Source organism: Nannospalax galili, unplaced genomic scaffold, assembly GCF_000622305.1.
Source record: "Nannospalax galili isolate Female #2095 unplaced genomic scaffold, S.galili_v1.0 scaffold255, whole genome shotgun sequence".
NCBI lineage: Eukaryota > Metazoa > Chordata > Mammalia > Rodentia > Spalacidae > Nannospalax > Nannospalax galili.
Window position 1 is genome coordinate 5,187,328 of NW_008338999.1, and position 9,397 is coordinate 5,196,724.

Consider the following 9,397-nt stretch of genomic DNA (forward strand, 5'->3'; position numbering starts at 1 on the left):
GGCAACCGGTTTTTGTAGATTGATTGTATAACCTGCCACATTACTGAAATTGTTGATCAGTTCTAGGAATTTTCTGGTGGAATTATTTGGATCTCTTAGGTATAGTCTGATCATGAAATCTTTTTAATGTGTTGTTGGATTTGGAGTTAAGTATGAAGCACTCTTTATTCAGGATTTTTATATCTGGGTTCATTAGTGATATCAGCTTACAGTATGGTTTATGTCTTTATCTAGTTGTGTGTGTGTGTGTGTGTGTGTGTGTGTGTGTGTGTTTGCCCATAAAAACAGGACACACTGCATGTGTGGGGATCAGAAGACACCTTGTGGGAGTCAGTTCTCTTCCTCCACAATGTGGGTTCTGGAGATCAAATTCAGGTTGTCAGGTCTGGTGGCAGGCACCTTTGCCCACTGAAGCACCTTGATGGCTCTATTTGGTTTTGGACCAGAGCATTATTGACTCTGTAGAATGTGTTTAAAAGTGATCCTTCTCTCCTATTTTGTGGAGTAGTTGGAAGAACATTGTTAATTCTTCTTTGAGGATCTGAGAGAGTCCATTTATATGTATGTCTTGTCATAAGCTTTTCTTTGTTGGAAATTTTTATATTGACATTTCAATCAGATTGTTATTGATCTATTGAGATATTTGAGATATCTTATGCATTGTTTGCTCAATTTTGATAGGTCATATGTGTTGAGGAATTGGTCTATGTCTTCCATTCTCCAATTTGAGTTTAGGTTTTCAAAATACTTCCCAATGATTCTCTGGAGTTAATCTCATCGGCTGCCATATCACCTCTTGTCTCCAATTTTATTTTAATTTTTAAATTTAAAAAGAATTATGTGTTTGAGTGTTTTGCCTGCATGTATATAAATGCCTCATGTGTGTACAATGCCCACAGAAGAGGGCATCAGATGCCCAGGAGCTGGAGTTATGAATGGCTATAAGCTGGCGTGTGGGTGCTTGGAACCGAACCTGGGTCCTCTGCCAGAGCAGCCAGTACTCTGAAACATCTCTCTAACTCCTCGCTAATATTTGTTAATTTGGGCCTTTTTTTATTTGCTTGGATTGAGCAAGGTTTTGTCACTTTTGCTCATCCTTTCCAATAACCAAGGGTTTTGTTTCCTTGATCCTTTCTATTGTTTTTTTTATTTGTTTTTCATTACATTCAACTCTCATTTTTATTGTTTTACCATCTACTGCTTTGGAGTTTAGTTTATGCTTGTTCTTTATGACCTTGCTCAACAACATGAAGGTGTTTTCTTAACTGACATATCTTTGGTTTTTTTGATATAGGAATTTTGGTTCTAGGCTCTCCTCCTAGACCTGCTTTTAATTTTTAAGATCTAGGTTTGTGAGTTTGTGTTATGACACAAATTCTCAAGCAAGCCACAAGCAGAAGTGAGGGGGCAACAATGGAGCCAAACCTGAAGACCAGCTCCTCTGAAGAGGAGATCCTCATGGATCATTATGTGATCCTCAAGACCCTCGGCTAAGGCAACTTTGCTGAGGTCAAACTGGCCCTCCACAGCCACACAGGGGTGCAAGTTGCTGTCAAGATCCTGGAAAAGGATGAGAACAATGTCTTCCGGGTCATGCCTGAAGTAGATATTGCTAAGGCATTGGATCACCCAAACATTATCAAAACATTATCAAACTCTTCCACATCATCAAAACCAGAGAGCACACCTATATGGTGGTGGAATATGCTGCTGAGGGAGATCTGGTGGAGTATCTTGAAAAGGTGGGCTGTCTACAAGAGGAAGAAGCCCTCTCCATCTTCACACTGACAGCATGTGCGGTTAACTACTGCCATGAGAACAGCATTGCACACAGGGATATTAAATTAGAAAACATACTGTTGGATGACAAAGGACACATCAAACTATGTGACTTAGGCCTGGCTGTAAAAGTCATCTCTGGCCAGAAGTTTAAGGGCATGTGTGGCATCCTTTGGTATTGTGCTCCAGAGCTTTTCTTGGACCAAGAATATGATGTACTTGCAAATGACATTTGGAGCATGGGAGTGGTTTTGTATGCATTGTTAACATGCTACTTCCCATTCAGCGCAGAAAACTATTCAGAGATGAAGGAGATCATGCTGAATCCAAAGATCTTCATTCCATGCAAGCTTTCCCTGCACATTAAAAACCTCATCAAGCAACTGTTCACTGTTGACTCTAGGTAGAGGCCCACAATACATGACATCATGGGACACCAGTGGCTCAAGGACAGTGAAAAACTTTCAAAATTAGCATCTTCTTTGGAGATGTCACCCAGCATCCCAAATCCCAGCATTGTGTTGACTATGTGGGACATAGGCTACAACCCTAAGGACATTAGAGACTCTTTACATGAAAAATAATTTAATAATATCATGACCACTTACCTAATTTTAAAACATAGGTCACCTCAGGGCTACAACACTAACCATCAAATTAAGCCCATGCAGCCTGGTGCTGCCATGATCCCTGCAGGTCCTGTCACCTTCACTCTCCATAAGAGAATGAGAGAGTCCTCCCTTCCCACCCTCACCTTACTAGCTAAACATCAGCTGCATGATGACAGGGAGGGTTCAAGGAAGAGAAGCAGAAGCCACAGCATGCCTGCCACCCTGTGCTGCCAGCAGAAGGGCATGGACCCTCCCAACCCAGGACCTCAGTGTGGTGCTGTGGCTGCTCAGCTCATAGAGAACAGTTCAGAAGGAAGTGCCATGACCTCCAAAGGTGTGCCTTCAGTCAGGGGCTCCTCAAAGGGTATTTCTGGAAAGCATCAGTCCTGGAAGGTGCCAAGGATATAATCACCATCAAGAACAGCTCGTGCATCCAGAATACACCTTCTGAAGAGGCCTCTAGAGAAGCATCTCAGGGTGTGACTACCATAGGCACAAATAGAAAGGACAGGAGCTTATCCCTCCGGGAAAAATCCTAAGAAAGGCTCACCAGTGCTCAGCCACAGGACATGAGCACAGTCTCTCCCCGCTGGAAAAGGGTGAAGAGGAGAGTGGTGAGCTGTGTGCAAAGCCTATGCTGCTGCCTGTGGGTCCCACAGGAAAGCCACATTTCCCAGAAGAAAATGGAGCCAGTGGAAGAAGGGGAGGGCAGAGCAGTCACACAAAACTAGGTAAGTGGGACAGCCAAGATGCACCTCTGCATTTCTGTAATCTATGCATTTTCTATTTATTTATTTTTTTTGCAATTGATACATGGCAGTTTTACTCACTTAACACATGAGTTCAGAAGGAACTCCAAACCATCCCCCTTCTTTATAACCTGAACATGTTTAGCTAGATAGAGACAGCAGAGTTTGGGGGCCAGAGTATAAGGAGGCAGCAAGGAGGAGTTGGCTGAAGAGAGCAAAGGTTCAGAGGGAAGAGTCACATGGGAAGCTAAGGCACAGAAAGGCCCCACAGTAAAGGCTAAGTCCTGTGTATTTCAACGTCACTAAGAGGGTCCCTATCTCGTGTCTTTCTGCTTTTAAGGGAGGAGCCTCTGTGGACACTGAGGCACAAGGTGGGGATCAACTAGATGTAGACCGTGACAGCTGAAGCAGGAGACAGGCAAGAATTCCAGTTGGCAGGGTGCTACATACCCAGCACAGAGGCCTCTATCCAGCACAGGAGGTAAGCAAACTGCCACAGGCTTCTCCACAGGAAATCTGTGGCACAAGAGGGCTTGACTTTCACAGCATCCTGCTCAGAGTGGTGGCTTGAGCCAAAAGAATACCTGAAGTTGTCTGTGGGCTACAAATCCATGTGCCCCCATCTTGGGGGAAACCTCTTTCTGCTCTGCTCATCTGTCTATCTCTTTAGGTCTGGGCAAGAGGAGATGGCTTCTCACCCCAGGGGGAGAGTACTCTTGCCAGAGAGACTATTACTAGTAGAACCTGAGGTACCAGGGTGAGCAAGTTGGTGGATGACATCAATGGAGTGAGTATGGGTTATGGCTAAGCAGCAGTGGGATTCCTGTTTTGGGCAGCCTCCTGACATCCTTTTCAGGCTGGATCCAAACTGGGGCCCAATGCAGAGTAAAGCTTGGGAAAATGGCAGCTGGGAAGTGACCCCAAGGAGAGCTGCGCCCCCTTTACTCCTCTACTTCCCATGGGTGCTGTTGGCTTTTCTGCTTCCTCCACAGCCCACCTCCCTCCCAGGCCAGGAGACCAGCATCAAGGCATAGTCGTCCAGTGAGTCAAGAGGGGAACAGACCCTTTCGTGGAGACTTTCATCTGAGCCAAGTCTGTCTTCTGCCTGACAAGACACTGCCAGCGACCTTGCGGAGAATATGCATCACTTTGGCTGGACTGCTGAAAGGGTACTGTTCCGATTTGGAAAGGTAAATGGGCCTTGCCATGCCTGAGGCCCAGCTGCTCCGAGTGGCATGGTCAATACCCATTACATTACTCTACAGAGCCCACCTCTGGCATGAAAACTAGCTGTGTATGTGGGGCAGCAACAGTACAGGCGTGTTTAGCACATACAAACTTCTAAGTATCAGCCCATGGTGGGCACCTCCATTTCACATGTACTTGAAGTACCAACCCCAGCTGGATACATTCCCCCACCCCCTTCACCACCATACATATGCTGCTACATTTCAGGCCAGGTAGAAAACCCACTGTGTACCCCATAGAAAATGCTAGATGTCACATCCTATTGGACACCCTCACCCTATACACAGTGTTAGGGATCAGGCCCTGATGGATACCAGACCAGCACCCCAAATATGCTATTCTAAACCTGACTCTGACACCTAACTACCACCAAACCTATATTCCTAGGGATCAGCAATGGGGAACACCACCCATGCATAAACAAAGCAAAATCAAGTGTCAGGTCCTACTAGATTCCCCCTGCCCCACATAAATTTTTCAGGATCAGGCCCATTGGACACACACACACACACACACTCATTACCACCCCATATTCACTACTTTTCAGGCAATGCTGGACACTTTCTTGCCACTGCCCCAAAGAAACCTCTAGGAATCAGGCCTTCTAGCCAATCTTCCAGGCTGCTGCCCCACATTTGGTAGAAATCAGACCCTACTGGATTCTCCCACCCCCACAGCCAACTTGCATGCACTGCTAGATGCCAGGCCCTGTTGCACACCCTCCTTCACTACTACATATACATTTCTAAGAATCAGGCCCACTGACACCCTGCCACCAGGCCACTGCCCCACATACATGGCTAGGCATCAGGACTTGGTAGACACCCTCTAATCCCCTTCCCACCATCGAAGCCTCATAAAAACTAATTCCTAGCCTGGTACTGGAACAGAGACAATTGATGGCATCTAGCAGGGCTTGATACTTAGCACTGTATATGGCATGGTGGCCCTGGAGATGTGTAGTGTCCAGAAGGGCCTGATACCTTGCACTCTGAGGGAGAGGGGGAAGAAGTGGTCCAGGAGGGCCTGATCTCTAGCTATGTATGTGGATACCACCACAATGTGCCATCGTGAACCCACTAGGTACTATCATGAATATACCACTAGCTGCCAGGCCATTAGACACTCTGCACAACAACCCGCTCCCCCAAAACAGCTAGGTATTAGCAGCTGCTCTATACTCCCATCAACATTCATATTCACTGCTAAATGTTAGACAGTACTGGACTGCCTCTGCCTTACCCCCTGTCCTACATACATCAGTATCAGGTCTTGCTGGACACACCACTGCTGCTGTCCCATATACTGCTATCCCTAACCTGTGTCAGGCCTACTAGAATCAAGAAAGTTCACAACCTGAGTCTGGGTGGGCCCAGGGCTGTGACTTTCCTGGTCCAGTTCCCTGGGAACCCAGTGCAAGTGCCCTCTGCCATCTCAGGCCTGGAGAGGGTGCCAGGGACATCGTGTATTTGCTGAAGATTCGGTGTGATCCACACAGCAGCCGGCTGTCTTTCTTTCTGAGCTAGAGCAGGGATACCTAAACTTTTTCCATTCACGACCCTTTTTCAACCAAGAAATTTTTACATGACCCAAGCATATCTGCATATACAAGTATATAAATAAAATATGGGTTAATTTACTTAAAAATTCTTTTGTATACATGGTTTGTTTTATGGCTGATTAAGATGAAAACAGTTTTTCATACTAATGAGATGAATACACTTATACGTTTACATGAAAAATTCAATATTGGGGTTGGGGACATGGCTCAATTGGCAAAGTGCCTGCTTCACGTGCATAGGGGCCTGACTCTGGATCCCCTGAATCCACATAAAAAAAGCCTGGCATGGAGGGCTGGAGAGATGGCTCAGCGGTTAAGAGCACTGACTGCACTTGCAGAGGACCCGGGTTCGATTCCCAGCACCCACATGGTAGCTATGAATTGTCCTTAACTCCAGTTCCAGGGGAATCTGAAGCTCTCTTTGACCTCGGTGGCATTGCAGGACACGGGTGCACTCACATACTGCAGGCAATACACTCCTACACATTTTTTTTAAAAAAAAACCTTGGCATGGTTATGTGTGCTTGTAACCCCAGCACTAGGGGTGGGAGTAGAGGCGGCAATGGAGACATCAGGCAGATCCCTGAAGCTCACTGGCTAGCCAGCCTAACTGAACTGCGGTTCAGTGAGAGACCCTGTCTCAAAAGATGAAGGTGGAAAACAAAGAAAGACACACAACGTTTATCTCTGGCCTCCACATGCAAGTGAACACACGTACATCTGTATGAAAATATGCAAACAGCGCAAGCACAAAATACGTTGCATGAAATTCTCCAAGAAATTTTACAATGATCTAAGACCTGGTCTTGGCGCCCCCTGGTGGCCGAGCTCTCTAGCCGTCATTCTCCTTGCCAGTTTTTTTCATTCTTGCAAGATGCCTCACCAGACCATCCTTTCTTGCCAGAAGGGACTATGCCTGCCCCAAGAGCTGTGTATCTGAGGGACACCTGCCATGAGTCATGGTAATGTGGGTGGGGCCTGGTCCTGACTCAAAGGAGGTGGACGCCAGGCAAAGGGTGGAAAGCAACTTCAGGACAACCTCTAAAAGTGGAGTTGGGGGAGGAAGGTGGGCACCTCAAGATTGCTATGAGGAAAGTCTTACTCAAACACTTGAGCAGCTGCAGTGAGAGAGTTCCCTATAATAACACAATGTTTGGAAAATAGAATGTGGGTGGGGCCTGGTCCTGACTCAAAGGAGGTGGACACCAGGCAAAGGGTGGAAAGCAACTTCAGGACAACCTCTAGAAGTGGAGTTGGGGGAGGAAGGTGGGCACCTCAAGATTGCTATGAGGAAAGTCTTACTCAAACACTTGAGCAGCTGCAGTGAGAGAGTTCCCTATAATAACACAATGTTTGGAAAATAAAGAGGAGCCTCTGACTTCAGCTGCTAGAATTCATGGCTGAGACAGTTTTTATTGTTTTCGTTATTATTGTTTTGTTTTGGTTTTGTGTTTCTCATTGGAGGAATAAAGTAAACACGCATGGGACTTCCCTGCTCTGGGTGGTCCTGCATGTCATGTGAGAGTTTTGTTTATCTTCTCTGGCCTAAGATGGACCCTTAACAACTGCTCAAAAATGTGAGCAGAAAGGACCTTCTACCCTAGAGAAGATAAAACCAGCCACCTCATGAAACTGACAGAAATTGATTTAGGCTTACTGTTTGATAAATTACAAGCTTAGGGGAAATCTATCAGTAGTGCAGCGTTACTAAGCCACATTACAGTTGCACCTGAATAGAGACTCAGTCTGACTCTTATTATTGGTTTTAAGAGTGGGCCCAGCCTTTCTCTGATCCTTGGTTGCGGGCTGGTTGGGGGTGGTTGCCGCCCCGCTGCACCTGCAAGTAGAGGCCCGGTGCCCGGGTCCTCGCAGCTTGGTGGCAGCATGGGCAGCGCGCGGGAGGTGGGTTGGGTGGCGGCAGGCCTGGTGCTCGACCTTTCAGCAGGACTTGCACACTGCACATGGCTGCCTGTGGCATGTGGCGCTTGGGTTCTTCTTCACTGTGGCTCAGGGCACAACTACTCTGGCCTGGCCATGGCATTGGACTGCATATAGCAGTAATCCCTGGTCCAACTGTGCTTTTTCTCTGCCTGGGATAAGCTGTTATGCTTGAACAGCTCTGTTCTGTCCTTTCGTTTTGGAAAGTTTCTTGGAATTTTGAATCTTGGCTATTTCATTCTCAGGAGAATGTGGCTTTTTCTCTTCTTTTTAGAGTTCTGTGCTTCTTGACTTGGAGCCAGTAGTCTGCATCACAGATTCGGGATTTGGAGGCAATTATTTGATGAAATATGGACACTTTCGAGCTAGACTGTGGAAGATAACAAGAATTTAATTTTTAAACTTTGCTGAGTAAATCAACCTGATACCGGATATCAACAACCCATTCATTATATTCTTGAGAGCACTGCATGCAGCTTCTTTGCCTCGTTCATTACGAATTGCTTGGTACGTATGTTCTCCACTCATTTATTCCTCTACTTTCATCTGTATCTGGGGTTGGAAAATGCATGGAATGTATTTCTTCTTTCCATGTAACTTCGAGTGTATCTGATCATATATATCTTCGATAAATAAGTCATGAATAATTGAATCAATGTCATTTTGATGCTTAATGATATCCTTCTACACACTTTAAAGTGCATTTTCCTAATCAAAGAAGTGAATGAGAACTAGGCCCACATTCCTAAGCAGATGTTTTCTTGAACAGTCACCGTAAATTTGCCTCCGAACAGTTCTTTACAACTGTCAAATTCAGAGAGTTTAAAAAATGAACAAAACAGAAATACATGCGACCTCAGATCTTGCTGAAAGGCATGCACTTCTAACAGGAAGCATCCACATGAAGCAGCCATAGTTTGAGGCAGCAGATCCTGTGCATGAAGCTTAAGGTTCATACATAGAAACCGAAAGTAATGCCATAAGAAGCTCCAGAAAGTTTAGTACAGCTACAAAGATGGAAATGTTCAAAGAGAAAATATGTGACAAGAAAATCCAGAATCAGAATTGTGAGCATTGAAAAAGCATGATTGACGGGTCATCTGGGAAGTTGAGGAAGTCTGCAGCTTCCAAAAGGTTGGTGAAGCGAGAATTAAGTTAGTTGGTTACTATAGATGGCAAGATGTGGCTCATGTGGTTTTGGGAGTACAGTCAGTGAGTAAAGGCACTTTCCACACAAAAATGAAGACCAGAGTTCAGATCTCTAGCATTCATGCAAATGCCCAGTAGGTATGGTAGTCTAACTGTAATCCCAGTCTTGGGAGGCAGAGAAAGGGGATCCCTCAATCAAGCTGGCTAGATAGACTAATCTAATCCATAAGCAATTATTGAGCTCTGCGTTCAAGAGAGAGCCCCTTCCTCAGTATGTAGAGAAAAATCCAGGAAGAAAGTCCACATCAACCTCTAGACCTCTAGCTCTAGCCCTCTCCCACCTCTCTCTTTCTCTCTCTCTC

General features: G+C 45.6%; 1 long non-coding RNA gene across 2 annotated transcripts in view; it reads left to right on the top strand.

The window, feature by feature from the left end:
* Positions 1-3,492: 3,492 nt before the first annotated feature.
* Positions 3,493-9,397, top strand: part of LOC115070497 — a 13,792-nt gene continuing 7,887 nt past the window's right edge. For both annotated transcript variants that reach the window (XR_003849651.1, XR_003849652.1), the window contains exons 1-3: positions 3,493-3,620; positions 3,810-4,329; positions 8,161-8,393. This is a non-coding gene — a long non-coding RNA (uncharacterized LOC115070497). The remainder of the gene's footprint in view (positions 3,621-3,809; positions 4,330-8,160; positions 8,394-9,397) is intronic.